The sequence below is a fragment of the Acinonyx jubatus genome, chromosome A2 (genome assembly GCF_027475565.1).
Source record: "Acinonyx jubatus isolate Ajub_Pintada_27869175 chromosome A2, VMU_Ajub_asm_v1.0, whole genome shotgun sequence".
NCBI classification, from domain to species: Eukaryota; Metazoa; Chordata; class Mammalia; order Carnivora; family Felidae; genus Acinonyx; species Acinonyx jubatus.
In genome coordinates, this window is record NC_069383.1 from 138,960,740 (window position 1) to 138,985,667 (window position 24,928).

General features: G+C 43.1%; 1 long non-coding RNA gene across 1 annotated transcript in view; it reads right to left on the minus strand.

Annotated features, from left to right (window-relative positions):
• Positions 1-17,276, minus strand: part of LOC113593582 (uncharacterized) — a 328,454-nt gene extending 311,178 nt beyond the window's left edge. The window contains exon 1 of the long non-coding RNA XR_008297398.1: positions 16,492-17,276. This is a non-coding gene — a long non-coding RNA (uncharacterized LOC113593582). The remainder of the gene's footprint in view (positions 1-16,491) is intronic.
• Between the last annotated feature and the right edge of the window lie 7,652 nt (positions 17,277-24,928).

Here is a 24,928-nt window from a genome sequence, read left to right on the forward strand (position 1 = left end):
AATTTCCAACCTTTTACTGTCCAATGACTACTCCCCTCCAACTACCACCTCTGATGTACATACTGAGCTCTTATTTGGTGCTGGATATTAAGAGCCCTTTCATGTGGTATACTGACCCCCTTATAATAACCCTTTGAAGAGGGCATATAAGTTGTCTCCCAAGAAGACCTCACAACACAGGTTGGTTTCAACCCCAATGGTAAACCAATACACGCTGTTCGTGTATGTCTGTGTGTAAATAAATTATTGATGGGGACATAAAGTCAATGGCTTCCTTAGAATGGTTCAGTCTCAAAGGGTTTCTGCAGTTTTCTATGGCCTTTAGCTCCTTGGGATAGGGATCATGTTGTTTTATGTATCGCTGTATGTCCAGCACCTACCAGGTACCTGGAACTTTGTAGGTTTTAATTACCATTTGTTAAATTAATGAATGGAGACTTACATAGAGTACAGGAGAAAAGGCATTATCATAATACAAGCAAGAATATAATCAGCCATAAGAAGGAGCCACTTGGTGTCAGAGGTGGGTCCAAGAGGCTGACACAACTGTAGAGTCTCAGCTCAGCCTGGAGCCAACTCTTTGCTCCTCTGCATCCCATGAAAGATGTGAAGGGAAGGACATACAGGGTTTGGGGGAAATGGAGACAATATTAAGAGAGTCACTTGGCACTATAAGAGAAGCAATCAGATCAATGAGGCCCTGGTAGAGAAGGCAGCATCAGAATAGGGACCAAATTCACCACAGAGATGGAGGTGTTCTAAGCAGAAGAAACAGGCTAAATACAGACCAAAGGTGAGGAACCATGTGGCAGGAACAAGGAACAGCATCAAGTTCATTGGCCTGTAACAAAGGGTATGTGGAAGGAAACAGGAGGAGAAGGGTGATGACTCCAGTCCAGCTTGAATCCCATAGAATTCCATAGAAAGGTATGTCCCTGAGTGCATAACACATGTGTCACTGGTATGCACCACAGTGGGACACAGACAGTATATCAATCCATCCCCTTCTAATATTTGATGAACCCAAGGAGAGTCTCAACTGATGCAGATTTATCTAGAACGTCTAGGTCATGACAACTGTGTTAGTCAGGGTCTCCATAGAGAGATAGGACACGTCAAATAGGAGAATCTGAGGATGGATTAACAAAGGGACTATTGACAAACCACAAGTATAGCGAAGCATAAGAGCAGTGCAGTAAACCAGGGCTAGTAAAGACACTTGGTTACCAACTCTAGGCCTAAAGGGACTAGAGGAGGGAGTTTGCCATAATCCAGGAGAGGAGAGCCATGTGGAACAAAGCACCCTAAAACAAGCAGTAACCTTTGGTCAGAAGCACTACAAGTCTGGGGAAACCAAACACAAAGCCCCGGATCCATACTCTCACTCCTATACCCTACTGGGCTCCCATAGGCTAAGCCCTGGTGGAAGCCAAAAGACAAAGAAGCCCAAGGATTAGTCCATAGGGCTTAGCCTCCAGGGGCAAGGAGAAAGGAGGAAAATGTATCCTGAGGGACAAATGGAAGATAACTGAATAATCATTCACCTTTGTAAGCAGAAAGAGAGAGAGAGAGAGCAAGAGAGCAAGCTCACACATGAGAGCAGGCCTCAGGCTTATAGCCTCAGGCAGTAATATCAAGCTAGAAGATACTACTTCTGTTTTGTTTTGCTTTCATTGCATTTATTGTTAGCTTCTATTTATGATAGATGATACTGGCTTCCCATTTACTTACAGATAAAGTTTCCTCCTAGAATACATTTAAGTGAAAAAAAAAAGTGAGTCCATTTAAAGATAAATATGAAGTAAACAACAGCACACAGAAGGAAGGGGGAAACAGCAGAGATAATGGAGATGGTGTGTGAAAGAGGGATGTTTTAGGGGAAATGCCTCTTAGAAAATGGGGAGCTATTGACAATTTCGGAGCAGTAGAGAGATAGGATCAAGGCTCTCCTCAAGGAAGCTTCCTATGGCTGCAGCCACAGGAGAGACAGCAAAGAAGATGCAGGGGGAAGCAGGGAGGCCCATGGGGCTGCAGAGGTGGGGCTGGGGAGAGAGAGCTGGAAGAGAAAGGGCGAATCCACAATGGGTCATTCTTTGTCATGTGGAAGGCATGTAGGATACAAAGCAAAAGACAATAGCTGCTCCCCAAATTGCCTTAAAAAAAGCCTGTTACCAGGAATATTAGAACTGATGTAGGAAAATAAAACGACGGCAATGAAGGCGTGCTAACAGGTAGGGTGGTTTATGTGATTCATCTCCTGTGAGGCCATCTGCTATGAAAGAAAAACATGAACACTTATCTAATGTGTGCCTATGCCTGATGTTTCTCTGCAACAGCTGGGTTTGTTTTCAGATTTGCAGCCGAAAAATTGGGAAGGTCAACCAGGCTTGGCATCCAGCGCCAGGAGGGGCAATTTTCATGCCTTGGATCAGCATCATAGAGGAGATGATTTTATAGCACATAGATACTGTGAATGTTTATTTAGAGCTTCAAAGGAAGCTGGGCGATCTATTTCCTGAAGACTATTTAGTTAGAAAAATGAAGTCAAATAGGCATAATCATCCAAGTGTCACATAAAAATAATTTGAAACGAGAGGTGAGGAACAGTAACAGCTCAGCAAGGTGGAAACAAAGCTTTGGCCTGGTGAGGATTTGAAGACTCATTGCTCACACTATCCTGGATTAAAACACACACACGCACACGCACACTGAATTTCTAAACCATACTTCACTGTATGAAAATTACTTTCAATTAAATGTTCAATTTCTGGTTCCCTGAGAGTTTTAACCATTATGTTTTCATATGAACCAGAGATTCACGGGCATGGAGAAAAGAAAGACCTATCAGATTATCAAGGCTGTCCCAAAAGATATTCAGGGGAGGCTTTCCTGCAGTTCACTTTCCGTTGCTTCGTTCAGTTCTGGTTTTAAACGACTCTAGCAATGGGACTCTTCATCAAAGAGGCCCCTGGGAGCCCTTTCTCAGGCTAAGGCTCTTCATTTTAGGGGGAAAAAATTTCTGATATTAAATCTTATTATCCCACTTGACTCTCCCAGTGGAGCCCCACTTCTCCACCATTATGTCCTCCAGTCCCTCCAGATGCCACGAAGTGGCAGTATCTCTTCCTATCTGTTCATCTTTCCTTCCCTTTCATCATTTTTTTTTAATCTAAAGATTTCTATGCTTTTATCTGCCTCTCTGATCCCTAGCACTATAGTAACTGAAGGCTTTGACAAAGCAATCATTCCAACAGAGGCCCTCAAATGTGGGCCATTTAGCCTTATGCCCTTCAAACTCCAGGCCAGCATGAAACTTTATAGAATCCTGAGCCTTTCACACCTGGGTGACCAGATACTGGCCCGGTGGCCAGGGCCTGTCACAGAACCTGCACATGACTGAAGGTCAGTGGTGGTAGAGGTCTTTACCTCTCCAGGATGAGAATAATGAAAAGTTGACTGTGTCCTTTTGCACATTTAGAAGCATTAGGAAGAACACGAGATCTAGAATCATCCGATTTTTGCATTTAACCAGCTCTGAACCTCTGGATCTCAGTTTCCACATTTGCCAAAAGAAGAGGTTAGACTGCATGCCATCGAAAGACAATGTATGCACTAAATTATTAGAGTACAGTCATAACATGTAGAAGGAATGACAATGTCCCCCACCTAGGGTTGCCAGTTTTAGCTGATAAAGAAATAAATAAATAACACAACAAAAACCACCTAAGATGCTCAGTTAAATTTGAATTTCAGATAAGTGAATACATTTTAATATGAGTAGGTCACATGCAATATTTGGGACATAGTTAATACTAAAAAAAAAAAAAAAAGTTACTCATTGTTTATCTGAGATTCCAACGGAGCCGAATGTCCTATATCTTCTCTGGCAATCCTACCTCATCTCTACCTCCGCGGGTTATCATCCTGCAGGATAGCTGACAGGTAGGTGGTGGACTAGAAGATTCTGGTTCTCATAACCTCTCACCCCAGTACCCTGATAGAGCTTCCCAGACTCAGCTGAAGCTCCAGTCTCCTATTTCCAAATATGTGCAAGCTTACTTGTTCAAGTTTCCTGAACAATCCAAATATGACCGAGTGAAAACCCTTTAAGCGTGAAGGGTGGTACACACACATTACTAGCATTAAGCACAAAAGCCTCCATCAAAACGTGAGGACAAGGTAGTAATAAGAATACAGTTCCTGTGCGACAGCCCACACAGTTAAAAGCCAGCCTTCCTCTAAGGATCCCAGCATCCTCCACAACAGGCTGGCCACCTCTCCACTCTAAAAATAATAAAACTACTCATTTTACTTATTGAGAATTTCACATGTGCCAGGTACTATGCTAGGACCTTTGCATGCATTATTTGATTTAATCCTCAAAACAATCCTGTAAAAATGACACCATGCTGCTTTCATTTTACAGACGGAAAGACAGGCCAGAGAGGCAAAGTAACACATCCATGTGAACAGAAGGGCCACCAGAGGATTTTCACACATCACGACAAACCGATTTCGATACTGAAAATCTGAAAGCAAAGGGCCAAATATACCAAGAAACTTTTAAGAAAGAAGCCAAGGGACTTGCCCCATCAAATAACAAGGCTTCTAGTAGCTATAAGAAAAATGAAGACAGTGTGGCATTTGAGAAGTAGACAAATAGACAAATGGAAGAGAAGAACGGGTCCAAAACCTGACAGGCTCTCTGATGGGAAGTTGATGGGGCTGGCAGAACAGGGGGACAAAAAAGGCTATTCAATAAGGGCAGATAGGTGACAATATGGAAAAGTGAACTACAAACCATCACAAAAATACACAAACATGGATTGCATACACATTAAGACCTTACATGTAAAGGACAAACATTTAAAACTTCTGGACAAAAAAATAAATAAAATTTTAATACCCTTAGTCTAGACAAGGATTTCCTAAAATGCAAAAAAGCAGTAAGATGAAGGAAATTAAGAGCACACTTAGGATGAGTATACAAGTTGAATACTCCATTGTACACCTGAAGCTAAATATAGCACTGTATGTTAACAATACTAGAATTTAAAGCATGAAGACTGATCAAATGTGACTATGTTAAAGTGGAAAACTTCTGTTCATAAAAATTCTGTTCATAAAAGAAGCCACAAAAAGCAACAATACAGCTACAGGTTGGAAGAAAATATGACGGACAAGGGAACAGCCTCTAGACAGCGGCCATGAGACACATGGTTATGGAGCAACTGAAATGTGGCCAGCATGAACTGCTATTTACTCTAAGTTTAAAATACCCTGCAGATTCCAAAGACTTCATTAATAATTATTTTGGATATTTTTGGATAAATAATATAAACTAAGTTCAATGAAATAATAATTATGATCAATTTTACAAGTTTCTTTTTACTTTTTTAAATGTGACTATTAGAAAAATTTTAAATTACAATAGTGACCTGCATTAGAGCTTTATTGGGCAGCGTTGGTCTAGAATATATATAGAGCTAGGAGTTAATAAAAAGAACAAAACTCAACAGAAAATGAAAAAGATCACAAAGAAGTTTATTCACAGAAGATACAAACAGCCAACATAAGATATTTGACCTTGGAAACAATCCAAATGCATTACAAACTAAAACCACAATTAAATATCCTTAATGCTATCAGATTATCGAAACAGGACTCTAAAAACATCTGCTATTGGCCAGCATATGGAGCAGTGGGAGTGCTCACTATGGCTGGTGGGGGGTAAAAGTTGGTACAACCACTTTAGAATACAATTTGGCATTAGACAGTGCAGGTAGATCGTACATGGACACACACTAGAGATCACTTAGACACCTGAGAGAACTCTTGCACGTGTCATACACCGACAGTCACAACCATGTGCATACCAGCCTCATCTGTGATACCAAACACTGGAAATGGCCCACGCTTCCATCAATGTTAGAGTGGTTAAGCCAGTTGTGGTTTATTTAAACAATGAAAAGCTATAGCGAATGTTAAAAATGTACTGAACGACTGCAGAGATGTTGAGAAAAGCTCTTAAAAATGAAGTGATTGCATCAAATTCAGAGAGTGCCCTCTGTGGGAGGGAGGTGGCATGACTGGGGAGGGGGTCACTGAGAACAGACGGTGGCCATCAGGTGGTTCTTTTTCTTAAACTGGGTGAGAGTCCAGGAGTGCTTAGTTTCCTCTGACTTAAAGTAGATGTTGTAGATCCTGACTGCCAAGTATGCTATTTCACCATTTCAAGGTATTTTTTTTAAAAAAAAGAAGAAAAACTTCACCGTGCATACACGTGATAATACATTCATCCAGAAGCACTACCCTCCTTTTGCTTTTTAATAACATCATCTTTCAAGTGGGACAATATTCAGTTACTTTTTCTCTACAGCTAGGGTCCTCTCATAGTCTGTCCTATGTAACCTCCAGAGGACTTATTTAATATATAATACAAATAATGTCCGTGAAAAAGTAAGGATTGCTGTCCTTGTGCTTTGAATCTTCTCCATCACTTTCTGGGGAATACCACAGGCCAAAGTGGGGCGGGCCCTACACTCAGTGGCTGCTGAGGCTCAGAGGCCTGGGTGCACGCACGGCATTGAGGAACCATGGCCTCAGCAATTCCCAGCTCTCCCCACCCTCCCCACCACCCCAACCAGTCCTGGTTCAATTCCCTCCTTAGAGTTTCTGTCACATTTAATGCAAGATAATCTGTTCTTGAAACAGAACTTGTGGCCTCATCAATATTCTTGGAGATGAAGAAAACAAGGGTCAGACTTAGCAAGACCTGTTCAGAGTGGCCTGGTTTTATAGACCATTCTGTGACTCTCAACCACCATGGAGGCAAGAGTGCAAATGCAGTCATCCTGGAAAGTGGACTTCCATCCTGGTCCCCAACATCGTTGCTAAGATTTTTCTAAAAGATCAAACCACCCTAGCAGATATTTTCCCCCTAGCTATTTAATTCATCCCTTCCCCTTAGAAATGCCAAACCGAGTCCCCAGTGGCAAAGTCCAGAGTATCAAGTATAGCTCATCTTCCACCTTCCTCAGATTAGGAAAAAACAATCCCTTATTAGTTTGTGTGTGTGTGTGTGTGTGTGTTTCATTTCTGGATACCATTCCCTCCACCTGAGGCTGTCCCTGGGCCAAAGTACTCTGAGCAGGAAGAGTTTGTGAGGCCTGCTAATTTCATCCGTCCTAGGCAGCCTTCTGTGTTTCTAGGACCCTGAGCTCAGTCTCCTCTAGGTGAGCCCCAGTTCCAGAACATGAGGAATCAATGCACAAGCTGTTATTCTCACCGTGGAGCGGAACAATTACTAAAATCTATTTGCCAGTAAATGTGCCTTGTCTTGTAAATCATTGGGCCGTTAACCTTAACAACGGCAGTGTGCCGTCTCTATCCAATTCAATTAAAGTACAGACCAAGGTAATACTTAAGAATACATTTCAGGCAGAGGAATATACTATTATAGTATTATATCCTCATAAATTAAACAATGCATTTATTTCCTTTCTTGGAAAAAAGAACACTGCATGAGAAGCACAGGGTGAAGAAACAAAGGCAATGATTCTAAGAATAGCTCAAGAGGACTAGAGAAGAATCCAAAGGCACAGAGCAAGTCACTGACGGCCACCACTCCCTCTGGCACTGCTGCAGAAATTCTGGGCAAGGTGATAGAGCAGACATTGCACTCAGACTTTTAGGGGCTTGTGGGGTACTGTGGGAGATACAGGTGCTTGAATTGCACCATAGGGCAAAAACAGTTCATTATCTGGTCTAGTCTGGCACGACTGTACCTGAAAAACTTGATGATAAACAACAAGTAGAAAGCTCTGAGTCAGAACACTAATTTCCATTGCTGCCCTAACAAATTGCCACAAACTGAGTTTCTAAAACAATGCAAGTTTATGATTTTACAATTCTATAGGTAGCAAGTGCAATCAATGCAGGTCTCATTAAAGCAAAATCAAAACGTCGGCAAGGTTTTCTGTGCTCCTTTCTGGAGGCTCTAGGGGATCATCTGATTCCTTCCTCATGCAGACTGTTGGCAGAATTTTGTTCTGTGTAGTTTGGGAACCAGGGATCCTGGTTTCCTCCCTGGTTGTCATCTAGGGGCAGTTTCCAATTGTTAGAGGGCACCCACAGTTCCTTAGCTTGTGGCCACTTCCTACTTCTTAAAGCCAGCAACAGTGGGTGAAGTCTCTTTCCTGTTGAAAATCCCTCCTAACTCTTCTTGCTCTGGCATCTCTCAAAATTTAGTCAGGAAATGTTTTCTACATTTAAGGGTTTATCTGATTAGTATGGGTCTACCCAGATAATCCAAGGAAATCTCTCCATCTCAAGATCCAGAATGTTAATCTACAAAATCCTTTTTACCATGTACAGGAACATATCTCTAGGTCCTGAGGACCAGGATGGGGACCTCTTGGTCGGGGGACATGGTGGGGAGCACCTTATTCAGTCTGCCGCAGTCAGTGCTCATACTAGAGGGAGCGATGCTAAGAAAGGAAGGAGAGATGAAAGCTGCCCATCTCCTCCCTTTCCTTTCCCACCACTTTCCCATCACCTCCCTCTGTGCTTTGAAAGCAAACATGCCTACTCACCACTTTTCTGGGCTTAAAAGGACCGCCTGGTTGCAGAACTCTGTCTCTTCCTGGCCAGAAAAACTAGTCTGCATCTACCTGGCTTTCTCTGGGTGAAACGGTCTTTTATTACCTACCCAGCGATTCTCAAGCATTCGTTTATACAAGAAGCACCTGGGGGCGCACGTTCCAACTCAGAATCAGGTTCTCATGTGCTGCTATTGGAAACTAAGTTAGTTCACCTGGCCTTCAATGACCTGGGAGCCAGGTGGCTCGGGACGCTCTGCCGGCCATCCAGCACCCAGCAGGCCAGAGCATCTGATATGCAAGTGGTCTGCAAGGCTCCAGCCCTAGCAGGTGGATCTTGGTCCAGAGCCTCTCCAGGCTCCTGCTTCTCTTTATTTTGTGGCCACAAGAGACTCAGTGCTGCACAGCAGCCATACCTGTTGTTTCTAGCTCCACCAAGTCCCTGAGGAAAGCCTTAAGGCAGATTGCTCACTCGAGAGATGCTTTGATAGTCTATAGTCAAAGACAGCACTTTATTTGGAGTCAGAGAAGGTTGTGTGATCTGGGGCAATTGCCTGGTCTAGGCCCCACTTTCCTCATCTATCAGATGAGGCACTAATGGTAACCACCCCAGAAGGCAGTTACAAGGATTCTGGGAGACACTGCCTGTAAAGCACAGGGCACAGTGTTAAGCACTCAGTAAAGAGCTGTTTTATTATTACTGATATTGTTGTTATTCAGTGTTGTCCCACCTGCTCTGTGACCTGGGCAAGTGGCTTGACCCCTCTTAACACTGGTCCCCCCCCCACCCGCCGGCCCCGGATAAAAAGGAGACCTTTATCCAGTTCAGGAGACAAGATGGAAAATTTACCGAGGCACTTTTTTTTACCCTAGTGTTTTTTGCTTGTTGCCAAAATGCAGGAAAAGACAGCCAGAGAGATTATAGAATTGGGGAAATTACAGATGTATTATGTATATGGTATTAGTTATTTTAGACCAAGATCAGCAAAATTTTCCTATAAAGGGTCAGATAGTAAATACTTTTGTTTTGCAGAACATACAGTCTTTGTCACAACCTCTCAACTCTGCAGTTAGACTGGGAAAGGAGCCATTGATCATACATAATAAATGGGTGCAGCTGTGTCCCCATAAAACTTTATTTATAAAAGCAGGTTGCAGTCTGGATTTGGCCCCTGTGCCATAGTTTGTTGACTCCTGTTTTAGACCAATGTTCGGGAGCTTCAAGTTTAGTTCTAGTGATAGAACCCCTATGCTGCCCCTTACTTCATTGTCTTTTACCAGATATTTGTGAATTTACTGTCCTTAAAAGCATATTTCAACAAATGTTTATATCCATGGGCATGCTTGGAAAACTTGAACTGAAATTCATGTAAATGCTTGGGACACATTCTAAAACCCACAAAAAAAGGCAATAGTAAAGGACCAGGTGTTTCGTTAAATAATGATTTTCTTTGGAAGGTTTTCAAAGCTACAGAGCTGTGTGATTTTCAATAAGTTGCTTAACTTTTCTGACCTTCATTTACTTCCTCGGTTAAGTTCAAGGCTTTAGTGGTGTCTATTCCATGAGAATTTTTAAAAAGGAAGCATATAAAGTAGAGCAAGTAATTTGAAACTCTTAGCCCAGGGTCTGTTGCATGGAACATGGATCATCACCATCATCCTCACCTGTCGCTATTAGAGATACTCCCACAAGGAGAGTTTCTCACTTACAATACAAAAATAATAATGAGTCAGCAGCTATACAGAGAACTCTGTCCGAGGAAACTACCGAGGTTTATTATAAATAGGAGAGTAAACCTGGGGGCTTTAGATCCTGTAAGATGGTCTCAAGGTTAAAACTGATTCAGCAAATCCATCTCGTGGCTTACAAATTGGAAGCCAGTGGGTCCACCAGTTGGGTTGGATTTAATTAACATAATATCTAATTGTTTTTTAATTTGGATATATTTGAGCCACAACCTCTCAGGTAACCACAGTTCACTGGTGTCTTAACAGAAAGTAGCCGCACACTGCTGTGTTACTACTCTGTCCGCAAAGGCATTTGAGTGTCTGACCTGTGGTCTAAATTTTTGATGGTAGGTTTTACTGCTACAACCCCAGCTTTTCATGTCATGATCTCATTGCCATCAATATATCTGGAGGTAGAGTCCTTATCTTTTCAAAAACATATGGCCAGTTCCCAGAACTAATGTCATCCAAGGCTGCCAACAAATGATGTAATGAGACAGGTTAACTGCAAAATGAGATGTTTGTTTCCTTCCCTGCTTGAAGCTGCCAGACCTCACATATAAAAGCTACTTGAGACTCTGTTTTCACACATACACTCACACACACACACACACACACACACACGAATTTTTTCTTTAGAAGTATTTAATCACTTTAAGAACATTCATTATTAGATTCGTTATTACACATTATTAACATTCATTATTGAGGACTCAGGAGTCTTTGAGGACATACTCACAGATTATCAGAGGAAACAGCCTTCAACTGTGGAGTAACCTGACTTGGGGAATGGCTCAGAGAAGACGTAAGGTTTTCCCTTCCATAATCAGGGTCAAAGAGGCAAATAGCAGAGGTCAGGAGGGCTGGGGTCCTGGACGGATGCCCCCCACTGTGTGATTCTCTGTGTCTGGCTCCTCAAACTGCATTAAGGGTGAGCAGAGACTGGAGCCTTTCGGAGCCCACCATCACAGCAAGCAGGATGAGGCTGTGGCTGATACTCCAGGATTTTCTGACAGCCTTTCTTGGGTCTGAACTTTTAGCTGGTGAGTACTTAATGGGCACTGGTGTCCTGGAAGTTACAGAGCAGGCATTTAATGAATTTATTCCATTCAAATTGCAGAGTAAAGAGAGTAGTAACATTGGCAATAATATTCTTAATATGAGCAAGGGGTTATAAGCGATATTTTTTAATGTAAATCAGATCATATCTGATTTCCTGCTCTGAAACCTCCAATGTTTTCCCATTCACCTGCAGTAAAGCCAGACTCTCCATCAGGCCAGCAAGACACTGCAGATCTGGGTCTGTAGTCCACCTCTCCCGTCTCACCTTTGTTATTTTTATAACAGCCTTATTGAGACATAACTCACATACCACCAATTCCATTTAAAGTATCCAATTTACTTTGGATACACCATCCATTTAAAGTATACAATTTGCTGGTTTGTAATATGTTCACAGAGTTATGCAACCATTACTATAATCAATTTTAGAACCTTTCCATCATGCTAAAAACTAACCCCATACCTGTCAGCAGTCACTCTGCCTTTCTCCCAAGCTCACAGCCTGACAATCACGGGTCTACTTTCTGTCTCTCTAGATTTGCCTAGTGTAGACATTTCATATAAATGGACAATGTGTGGTCTTGTGTGACTGGTTTCTTTCATTTAGCGTATGGTTTTCAAGGTTCATCAATGTTGTAGAATGTATCAATACTTCAGTTCTTTTTATGGCTGAATAATACTACCTTGTAGGGATACACCTGGTTTTGTGTATTCATTCATCAGTTGATGACATTCTGGGCATTGTGAATAATATCACTGTGAACATTTGTAGATAAGCTTTCATGTGGCTATTCTCTTGGATACGTATCTAGGAGTGGCATTGCTGGGTCATTGGTAATTTAGTGCTTAATCTTTTCAATTTGGAGAAATCTTTAGCCATTATTTCTTCATATATTCTTCCCGCCCTTTTTTTTCTCTTTTCCTCTAGAACTTCCAATATGCATATGTATAAATAACTTGGATTTCATCAAAATTAAAAGTTTTGTGCTCCAAGGACATCATCAAGAAAGTAATAAGGAATGTTTTCCAAGATGGTTGCACCATTTTACATTCCCAGCAGCAGTGTATGAGGGGTCTGGTTTCTCTACATCCTCACCTACATTACATACTACCTGTCCTTTCGGTAGATCCACATTGGTGCAATCTTTTCAGACCTGTCTCTCTCTTGGACAAAATCTCTGAGTCTCTTCCTCAGAGCTAGGATCAAAACAGTGGTCCGCCTTTCTCAGAGCAATGTCCCTACTTTATGAGCAGGTGCTGGGCAGCACTTTCTGACCTCCCTGGCTTGTCTATCCTTGTGTGGACAGTGTGCCTCTCCCGGTGCCCCTATGAGCAAGCTGGGTGAAGGTAACTGGGCACCAGTATTATCAGCTTGCCATACCTGGAATAGCGCCTCTACCTTACCAGTGGGGACTGGGTGGAGGAAGGGAGGCCCGACATTTTGGCAACACTCGTCTGGAATTTAGCCTCTGCAGCATGGAGCTGGGTGGCGGGGAGGGGCAGGAGAGAATGGGTTTCGCTTCAAGTGCCACAGGCTCTCACTGTTCTTACCAAGATTTGACACATTTTCTTGAATAAATATTTATTTGTTATGTGCCTTTAGGACAATTTTCAGAGTTTAAATGGTTGGGTTTTGTTTTTTAAAATATTTTTCACCAGTTATGGTTGCTTTGCTGGGGAGAGGCTCTGTGGGACTCCTCACATCACCATTTGGAAGTTGTCTCCCCCTCTCCACCCTCATCTTGGGCACCTCTTCTCCTTCTCCTCTCTGATCCTGACTGAGGGACATAGATGCCAGGCTTATCACTGCTGCAGGACCTTTGCACCTACTGTTCCCTTAGCCCTGAAAGTTCTCCCTTGAAGTAGGGAGATCCAACACAGTTGGATCCCTACCCAAGGATTTTCTACCTGATCCCTGCAGATAGGGTCCCTTTCCCTCATGACTCAGAGGAAATCCTCATGATTCTAGAGCAGGAATCAGAAAACTATAGCCCATGCGCCAAATTTGGTATACTGCCTGTTTTTGTGCAGCTTACATTTACATTTTTTTTTTACATTCTATATAGTTGAAAAGAAAAACAAAAGAATACTACTTTATTACCCATGAAAATTACATCAACTGCAAATCACAGTGATGATAAGTAAAGTTTTATTGGAACACAGTTGTGTCCCAATTCATTTACTTTTTGTCTGTGGCTGCCTTCACACAACCACAGCAAAATTGGGTAGTGGCACGCCACCAGTCACAGTAACAAGGTTACAACTTGAAAGGATTTTGAGGTCACATGTATCACCTGTCTGTGTGAAGACATGTTCAGAGATGAAATATGTAAAATCTCATTATAGATCAGCGTTAACAGATGAACGTGTGCAATCTTTTTTGATGACAGGGAATACTATCTTTGCCAAAAGATATGCAAAATGTTATCCTCCCTAAAAAGTCTATTCTTCTCATTAGTAGACCTGAATTTTAAAAAATTATATTTAATCATTATTCTATTTTTAATTTTATCAACCCATGAAGACTTTATGCAAATGTGTTTTCTCTCTTATTATAGAAGTACCTGCACAATACCCTCAGTTTTGCCTCTTGACCCACAAGTCAAAAGTATTTCGTCTCTTTACAGAAAAAGTGCACCAGTGAAGGTGATGCTATTCCCTTGCTGGCGAGTGATGTTAAAGGTGGCTGGCCTGGTCTGACCAATGAGATGCAAGAGGAAGTGTGCTGGGTGTGATTCTGGGAATGCTGTCTTCCTCCAGATACCTCAGGGGTGGGGCTGAGAACAGCGGCAGCCATGGGGAGGCCATCCCCGAGGACCCCACTGACATCCTGAGGATGGAAGAATCTGGGTCCTTATGCTGTGGTGAAGCCCTGAGTTAGCCAACCCCTTCTTATCGCGAGACCTCTTGCGACGCGAAACAATAAATATTCTTATTGTTTCAGCAATTCAAGTCAGAGTTTTCTGCTACTTGTTGTCCAGAGCATTCTAACTGCTATCACCTGAGAGCAGCTCATCATATAAGGGTCAGGACAAATGTCCCTTCCTCAGAAAGGGCTTTGCCAGCCGCCCTAAGGAGATAGCCTGTGATGTCCCCCTGTCCCCATTAGTCCCTGTTACTAGCATGTGTCTACAATTATCTCACCAGACAGTCTCCCTTCTCTCAAGTATAAGTTCGCCATGATCAAGGCCACTGTGTCATTAGCCACTGTTGCTCCAGGGCTTAGAACAGAGTCTGACACCAAATGCGTGCTCGATAAATATCTGTGGAATGAATTAAAAAATAAACTAATAATAGTTTAACTGATATTCAATAGCACTACTAATACTTATGAAAATTGGTACGAAATATTTACTACCAATAAATATTAGTAAGCCTAATTAGTAATATTAATTAGTAATACTACCAATAACTATTAGCAGTAAATAGTACTACTAATAGTTCACAAACAAACATTTTCCTAAGTGTTTAACATGTACCATGCTGGGGGCAGATTATCACATGTCCTTCAATTAATCTTTGCAACAATGTTATGAGACAAATATGACTGTCCCCACATTGCAGAAGGTGGCCTCCTCCCATTTTCTTCATTACAATCTTTACTACAAGTACAAGCAAGGGGCAATAAAATAATAATAATATATACTTTAAAAGCCAACAAAATTAAGTTTGGTCTCATTGTTCGGCCTCTGGGAACCCTTCTAGCGGGAAATGGCTCTGAACCCTAGCAATTTTGTCCCGGTTCTCATCCTCCCCCTGCTGCGGGAGCAAATTCCAGCCCAAGAAGGAGGCAAGCTCACCAGGGGATGTCTCAGACCCAATTTACCATCAAGTAATGATGGTTATTGTATCTGACTCGAGGCCTGCCCTCTCCTCCTCCAGGAGACTCTGTGGTGACACATGATAATTGCCCAGGTCCTCCCGAGGTCCTGGCGTTATGCAGACAGGCTGCAGCAAATCTCTTGCTGTCTTTTGATAACTTCTCTACTAGCAGGCCAATTACTGTCCCCCGTGTTAGCTTCGGGGGTGCTGGTTGGCTCCACTTTTTTTTAACCCCCCAAAAGTTACACTCTGGTTTCGGGATGATCTCCGTCTTAAATCTAATAATTTTCTGTGACGCTATCTCTCCATGCCAATTTCCTGAGGGGCCACCCAGAAAGCACGTGTAGGTGGGAATTAATGCGCATCCCCCTAGGTCACTAGTCTCCATAACTCTAATAACTATTTTCATAGCAACGGTGTCCATCTCTATGTCTTTTTATTTATAGTAAATCTGAAGGGCAGATTTGGATGATCTAACCTAAAACAGGCTCTGTGGGCTCTGTGGCATCCCCAAAATTCACTTGAGGGGTTCCTGGAACACTTTAAAGAGATGGGGGAAGGGGACGCCTATTTCAGTCCAGTACTGTCCAATAGAATTTTCTGTGATGATGGAAATGTTCTATATCTGTTCTGTCAATACGGTAGCCAGCAGACCTACAGAAAGTGGCTGGTGTGATGGAGGAAGTCAATTTTAAATTAAGTTAAAACTTCTACAGCTACATGTGGCTGGTGGCTACCTAGTGGACAGCTCCGGTCTGGAGCCTCCAAGGATGGCGACTGACCAGGGAGCTGCTTCCCATTCACAGCCACCCTCCAGGGTGTGTGTGCGTGGATAACCTTCCTCAGCAACGTCTGGAGACCAGCCAGTAGTTATTAATGCTGATGGGAAATAACAATACAATTTACAAGGAGCTTTCATATGACCTCACTTTTTTCCTCACCCAAACCCTGTGAGTCAGCTTCAATCCCAATTTAGGGAAGAGACACGAGAACTGTAACTGCTTGACCAAAGTCACAGAGATTTTTGGCTCAGAGTCCTGTGTCTGTTCCACATGCCCACTGCTTGGTTGCTCTCCAATTTTACAACACACTGTAAGCAAAACTGTCCCACATCAAGACGGTACGGCGACAGCCCGATCAGAAGGCAGGAAAAGGGAGACTAGGCTCAGCCACAAGGGCTGTGCTAGCGGGGAGGACAAGGAGGATAGGCCGATGCCATGCACCTGCACTCACACAAGTCCAGGGTGTGGGGGCCCCAGCCTCGGGGCTGTAAACTCACCCTATTTGATCCTCATCACATCCCCAGGAGAAGGTATTATAATCCCCATCTTCCAGATGAAGAGGGAGGCTCTGAGGGTTTACAGGTCTTGCTGAGACTTATTCAGCCTCTGCAAGTGGTTGGGACAAGGTTCCAGCTCATCTGCTTCCAGCGCCCCAGACAGCTCCTCCCCCAGCAAACAGTCAAAGCTCGATACAAAACTGGCGGCAGAAACGGGAAAGCACAGTCTGGTCTTCATCAGGAACACCAGACAGAGTCGGTCTGTCATTCACCTGGGATTCTCTCACATGCCCTCCACTTGTAAGCTGAGGCTGGAGTTTCTGGGACCCCTGGAAGCTGATTCTTATTAATGTTCTGGGACAAGTGGCCTCAGGACGGTGGCAAGCCCGGGAGAGAGACCGGCACAGCCCAGGTGGGAATGACAGTCCAGAACTGCTCTCCTACAAACAACGGGGCATGAGAGACCCATCTAGTGCTTTCCTCATTAAAGACCTGGGATCACGGAGTCCCCAGACCAGGAAGATGACGCATCTGACCCACGCACACCCCTACCCCATGGGACCGTATCTAAACCAGAGGCCATTAACCTGTCCTGTCTGGGAGTGCTGTTGGGGTCAAGGCTTTATAAAGAGAAAAAGGACAGGGAAAAGGGAAAAGAAGGCGAGGAGCCCGATGGGAAAGGAAGAAACAGAAGTGGCAGCTACCACCACAGGGGTTCCTAAAATAGCAGCCTGGTATTCACAGCAGGAACTCGCAAACCTTTTCTGCTGAGACACCTGGGGCCTTGTGCCCACTGCCTGCAACACTCCCACCCCACCCCTGGCCCCAGCTACACCCTCCGGATTAAGTTATTTGCATCCTTCAAGTCTCAGCCTGAATGCAGCTGCATCTAAGAAACCTTCCTTGATCCTCAGTCCTAGTTTATGCTCCTCCCCTTTCCTCTCAGCTCCTCCCCCCTGCTTCCCTCCTGTGGATGCTAGAGGACAGGGGACCTAACCCAAGTGAGCCTTCCAGTGTCTGTCACATACTAATAATGATAATGACACTGGTAAAAATGAATATTCCTTGAGCAACACTATGTGTCAAACAAGGATCTAAGCATTTTATACGATTAATTTAATTTTAAAACAACCCTGTGATAGGTAATATTATTATCTTCATTTTACAGAGGAGAAAGAAGAAAACAGAGAGTAAATAAACTTGCGTAAGGCACACAGCTAGCAAGCAGAAGAGCGAAAATTTGAACCTTTGATTTTAAACTCTTTTCATTAATCACTTCACTAACTCTGTCTAGGTGCTCACACCTATTGACCAATTCATTTACTTACTGGTTTTGTGTAAATCCCCGTCTTAAATCTAAACTGTCATGAAATGCCTCCCGGATTAGAGAGAGAGAGTTGGAGGTAGCTCTGGAGACTTGTGGCAGTCAGCGAATAATCCAACAGCTGTTAGAGATAACAGCAAGTAACTTAATTTTTTATTGGTGGGATTCTCTCTCTCACATGCCCTCCACTAGTAAGCTGAGGCTGGAGTTTCCGGGACCCCTGGAAGCTGATTCTTATTAACGTTCTGGGACAAATGGCCTCGGGACAGTGGCACATCACAGGACATGCTTTATTAATTGTTCTTGGTCAGCATTTTTCATCTGCCATATGTGCTTTGACCCTTCCCCTTGAGTGAACATTGAGAAATATGTAGTGTACCTTTAGATATAAGATTTGAACAATTTCTTAGACGTGTTTGGAGACAATTTGTGGTGGGTAAAACAGGGTTCCGGCTGAGACGCAGGCAGAAACTGTGAGAACGAGCACAGGCAAAGGAAGCTGACTTGATCTACCGGAGGCAATGTGGTGATGCTGAACCCATCACACGCCAGCGTTGTTTTCTTCTTTGAATGACAATAAACAAACATCTTAATCAATCTTGACTCAGATAGGAAGGACACTCAGGACTGGCTGCCCTGGTGCATTACGTCCAGGGAAAATGAGTGTGTTATGCACAGACTGGGCACCTATTCACAGGCACTGGGGTTTGGGAGGGCGGCAGGCAGAATAATGCCCCCCAAGATGCCCTTGCCCTAATCCTAGGTGACAGATGGAATTACAGTTGTGAATTGGTTAACCTTATTACCCTGCTTTACCTACACAGGCCCGGGGTAAACACAGGGTTCCCTGGAAGAGGGAAGCACAAGAGTCAGTCAGAGGAAGATAGGATGAACACCGAAGAAAAGCCCAGGGAAGTGCTACAGTTGCCGGCTCTTTGAAGATGGAAACCACAAGCCAAGGAATGAGAAAGTGCCCAGAAAAACAGCTTCTCTTCCTCTTTCACTTTGCCCTAAGAGACAGCTTTTGGAAAACTGTAAGGGCTATAGCTAATGATGGCATCCCTTTTCTCTCCTGCATCCTGTCCCAGGACAGTGATGTCAGTGTGGGGAAACAAAGGTATAGCCAGGGGAGGGGACAGCTTTCAGAGGACACTCACCCTCACTAGGCTGCAGGCAGCTCAGAGAAAACACAGGTGAGGTTTTGATCCGTGCTGTTTAAAGATGAAGACAGACTTAATGGAGGAGAGAGTTTGCTGCTCTCTGACCTTGGCTGTGTGTTTTTCGCCGTCCCCTGTCAAGTTTAGCTCTAAGAACAAACAATTGCTGATGAGCTGGAGCATGAGAATGCAAAGGGCAGATGGCAATGAGCTAGCTCCAAGGTGAGGCCGACTCGAGTCCTAGGAAATGCAGCTCACGTACACGGGCCCAAGGGAAGAGGGACTGCAGAGTTTTCGAGGCATTTACAAGGACTGCAGTGTGTGCTGGGCACATGTGGTGTGAGCTGTGTGAGCTGGGGCAAGTTACTCAGAGGCAGGAGCACATCTGGGCAGGTCAAGGCAGGAGGTCACATCCGGCTGAATACTGGTGGGGTGTTCTGGAAAGCGTTCTCTGTAGCCAGGATCAGTGAGTCCCCTCCAGCTGGCTCAAGTCAAGAGGGGGTGATGGGACTGATGTGAGAATACGCATGGACGCTCACAACAGCCAAGAGCAGAAGCTCTAACAGATTCTGGATGCCAGCTTCTCGTTCATTCCAAGAACATCCTACCCTAGGGTCTGTGGAATCTTTCTTTCTTTCTTTCCCTTTCTTTCTTTCTTTCTTTCTTTCTTTCTTTCTTTCTTTCTTTCTTTCTTTCTTTCTTTCATCTCTTTGTTTTTTAAGTTAATTTATTTATTTTGAGAGAGAAAGGGAGAGAATCCCAAGCAGGCTCCACACTTTCAGTGCAAGTCCAACACAGGGCTTGAACTCACAAACCGTGAGATCATGACCTGAACGGAACCAAGAGTCAGACCCTCAACTGACGGAGCCACCAGGCACTCCTTTTTGGCTTAATCTCACAATGGATTTTCTTTCTTTCTTTCTTTCTTTCTTTCTTTCTTTCTTTCTTTCTTTCTTTCATTTTTAACTGAGACATAGTTAACATACAATAAAGTATCCAATTGTAACTATACAGCTTGGTGATTTTTTTTTTACCCAGACCCATGTAATTACCACCTACATCAAGGTATAGATCAGGGGTCAGCAAACTCAGACCTGTGGGCCAAACCCCATCTGCCACTTAAAAAAAAAAAATTGTTTTATAAGAACACAATGACATCACTGTTTGCATTTTGTCCATAGCTATTCAAGTAGTTGCCACAGAAGCATTCCAGCTTCAAAGCCTAAAATCTCTCCTAGTGGCCCACATAAAAGAAAGAGGACAGAGCCTACCCCTACCTCCCTGCTCAGTCAATGCCCCCCAGCCAAGAGAACCTCTCTTTTTTGGACTTCATATAACTGGAATATTATACTTTTTCTTCACTCAACACTATGTGTGAGATTCATCCATGTTGTGTGGCACTTTCACTCTTTTTTAAAAAAATGTTTAGACAGCATGGTATTGGCACAAAAACAGACACATAAACCAATGGATGGAATAGAAGCCCCAGAACTAGACCCACAAACGTATGGCCAACTCATCTTTGACAAAGCAGGAAAGAACATCCAATGGAAAAAAGACAGTCTCTTTAACAAATGGTGCTGGGAGAACTGGGCAGCAACATGCAAAAGGTTGAAACTAGACCACTTTCTCACACCATTCACAAAAATAAACTCAAAATGGATAAAGGACCTGAATGTGAGACAGGAAACCATTAAAACCCTAGAGGAAAAAACAGGAAAAGACCTCTCTGACCTTAGCCATAGCAATTTCTTACTTGACACATCCCCAAAGGCAAGGGAATTAAAGCAAAAATGAACTATTGGGACCTCATGAAGATAAAAAGCTTCTGCACAGCAAAGGAAACAATCAACGAAACTAAAAGGCAACCAACGGAATGGGAAAAGATATTTGCAAATGACATATCAGACAAAGGGCTAGTATCCAAAATCTATAAAAAGCTCACCAAACTCCACACCCGAAAAACAAATAATCCAGTGAAGAAATGGGCAGAAAACATGAATAGACACTTCTCTAAAGAAGACATCCAGATGGCCAACAGGCACATGAAAAGATGCTCAATGTCGCTCCTCATCAGAGAAATACAAATCAAAACCACACTCAGATATCACCTCACGCCAGTCAGAGTGGCCAAAATGAACAAATCAGGAGACTATAGATGCTGGAGAGGATGTGGAGAAACAGGAACCCTCTTGCACTGTTGGTGGGAATGCAAACTGGTACAGCCACTCTGGAAAACAGTGTGGAGGTTCCTCAAAAAATTAAAAATAGACCTACCCTATGACCCAGCAGTAGCACTACTAGGAATTTACCCAAGGGATACAGGAGTGCTGATGCATAGGGGCACTTGTACCCCAATGTGTATAGCAGCACTCTCAATAATAGCCAAATTACGGAAAGAGTCTAAATGTCCATCAACTGATGAATGGATAAAGAAATTGTGGTTTATATACACAATGGAGTACTACATGGCAATGAGAAAGAATGAAATATGGCCCTTTGTAGCAACATGAACGGAACTGGAGAGTGTTATGCTAAGTGAAATACGCCATACAGAGAAAGACAGATACCATATGGTTTCACTCCTATGTGGATCCTGAGAAACTTAACAGAAACCCATGGGGGAGGGGAAGGAAAAAAAAAAGAGAGAGGTTAGAGTGGGAGAGAGCCAAAGCATAAGAGACTCTTAAAAACTGAGAACAAACTGAGGGCTGACGGGGGGGTGGGAGGAAGGGGAGGGTGGGTGATGGGCATTGAAGAGGGCATCTTTTGGGATGAGCACTGGGTGTTGTATGGAAACCAATTTGACGACAAATTTCATATATTTAAAAGAAAAGAAAAAGAAAAGAAAAGAAAAGAAAAGAAAAGAAAAGAAAAGAAAAGACAAAATCCAGAAGAATGAACAGACCATCAGTGGGCGATGGGACAATTAGAAGTTTTCTAGCAAATATGAAATTGGAGAAGCTGAAGGGGAAGAATGGAAAATAAAAAAAGGTCTGAACAAACAATGGCTGAAATTTAAGTGGATACAAAATATCTGAGTAGAAACCCTACTGAACAAAATAGATATGCCAATGGCCAATCAACACGTGAAAAGGTGTTCAAGGTCGTTATCAAGGAAATAAAATTCAGAACACAAAGAGATACTATTTCACACCCACTAGGATGGAAATCATAACAAATGCAGATAACAACAAGTATTGGCAAGGGTGTGAAAACGGTGATAGTGGGAATGTACAATGATGTGGCCGCTTTTGAAGAAAGCCTGGCAGGTCCTCACAGATTTAAAAACGAATTTAACATGAGATGCCACAATCCCACTCCTAGGCATCTACCCAAGAGAAATAAAAGAGATAGCTGGATAAAAACTTGCGCACAAATGCTCATCGTGACGTTATTCATAATAGCCAAAAACTGATGAATGGACACCACTCAGAAATAAAAAGGAATGAGCAACTGATACCAGCAGCAACATGAATGAACCTCAAAGATATTATACTGAGTGAAGAAAGCCAGATGCCAACACCACATATTGTAGGACTTCTTTTACATGAAATTTCCAAAAAAAAAAAAAAGGCAAGCCCATAGAGTCAGAAAGTAGATTAGTGGCTGGTGGGGCTAGAGGTGGGAACAGGAAGTGCCTGCAAATAGACATAAAGGAATCTTCATTCGTGATGAAATATTCTAAAATTGGATGGTGGTGATTATTGCACGGCTGTGTAAATTTTCTTAAAATGTTCAATTCTTTACTCAGGATTTATGATATATAAATCATACCTTAAAAAAGCTGTTTTAAAAAGAAAAAAAAGTTTATTTTTGAGAGAGAGAGAGTGCACAAGCAGGGGAAGTACAGAGAGAAAGAGAGAGAGAGGGACAGAGGATCTTTGCTGACAGCAGAGAGCCCTATGTGGTACTCAAACTCAGGAACTGTGAGATCATGACCTGAGCTGAAGTTGGCCACTTAACCAACTGAGCCACTCAGGCACCCTGGCACTTTCTCTCTTGAGCATCACCATTAATGTGACCTGTTACACAATGCAGGCATCTTTTGCTTGGCCCCACTGACAGTGGGGTGCTACCCTGATGTTGGTTCTCATAGGGTCCCCAGGGCACTCTGGGCCCTCTCTACTATAGTGATTCCTGACTCTCTCTCTCTCTCTCTCTCTCTCTCTCTCTCTCTCTCTCTCTCTCTCAATAACCTATTTCTGAGCCATAAATACCACTGAAAATCTGATCAGAGCTAGAGATGCTCCTCTCAGATAAATGCACAGTCAGAACATGCCCAGCTAAAGATTAAAATCTATTGGTTTTTTTTTTACATTTTTCTCTCTGGTGTAAGAAAGATGTGAGGAACCCATCTTGGATCCATTAAGCTTCGCCTCTCTTAGAAAAAGAAGGGATTGGAGAGAGAGACCTTGTTTTCACATAGCTTCTGTGATGGGGACCAAGGGGTGGAATAGGATGTTCACTGTTCTGAGGACCTGACCCAGGCATATGTGTCCCTGGAAGACACAAGGACAGGGCACTGACCCAGCCCTCTAGTGGGTGGGAGGCTGGCTCTAAGAGACTGCTCAGGCCCCAGCCTGCCTCCAGGAACTACACAGGTGGTCCTTACAGCCGGACAGCAACAGCATCTGCTGCTGACTATGGGCACCAAGCTTCAGCCAAGACCTGGCATGGTCGGGGGAGAATTATTAGCAGCAGGGGACTGAATGGTTTCCAGAGCTTTCCTGGCTTGGGTGTGGGAACTGGACAGAACCCATAGGTCAGTGAACCTCAGGGTTCTTGGATCTCTCAGGTGGTGAGAGAGCCTTAAAATAATGATTATGAATCTTCAGCTAAGGAGGTAAGTAAAAGAGAAATTAATTGGTAAATAAGAAACATTATCCTACTTGCACCTCAAATTTGTGAAACAGTTCATACCATTTATACACATAAACCCAGAATTTCACACATCATCTAAATGGGTTCATGGACCCCAGGCAAAGAGTCTTGGTTTAACACACCATCCTTTCTACTTCACTTCTCACTGAAAATAAGCAGAGCCTTTCTGTGCTTAAATTCCCAAGAGAATCTTGTTAGTCAAGTTAATATTTTTAATCAGGCCACACGAATCCAGGTCTCTGGACATTCCATGGATTAGTTGTCTGTCTATAGGTCAGGCTCTCAGCCCCAGTGATCTTGAACATAGCTCCCTGGGCAGTGGGCAAGGGGTGGGACAGCTTCCCTGAGAAGGAGGTGTCAGCAGGGCAAGTGCAGTGACTCTTGTATCTAGCCTGAGGGGGGTTAGAGATGGTTGATGGAAACTGCTTAGTGCTAAAACTTAGTCCAGCTAATGCTGACTGGGTACATGGTCAATAATGGTAGCCACAGTGATGCTGATGAAGATGTGAGTCAGTCCCTAGAGAATCATTACCTTCGAAGACTTTCCTGCTGCTCTACTTCTCAGTCCTGCTGAAGGCACTGGTAAGTGTTGAGAGCAGATATGAAATGCACATGGGTTGACAGGCTGGTGGAACATGAGCATTTGATGAGGGCACACATTTACAGAAATTAGAGGAGGGAAATTAAAAGTGTCCCTCAAGTCGTTAAAACACAGGTAGTTGGAGGGGTGTTTGAAAAATGAATCGCTTTAATAAATACTTAAAGACTAAATAAAGATATTGCATAGCAATTTGAATAGGAATATTGTTTGAATGATTATAAAAGTTGTTCCCTTCATCTCATAAATTTATGTAATTAAACTAATGTCACAGTTTGCTCTTGCATGGTGGCAACGTGACAGAAGTGCAGAATTGTTACTCCACAGCTGGCTAATTAGGATGACGTGTGATTCTTCTTACTTTCAATGTTCTTTTGGATTTTGTGCTCAAACCCCCCTTCCTCTATCCAAACCTGATGTCTGAGTAGTTATAAATGGGTCTCCCATTCCAGGACTTGAATGTGATTTGGCCCT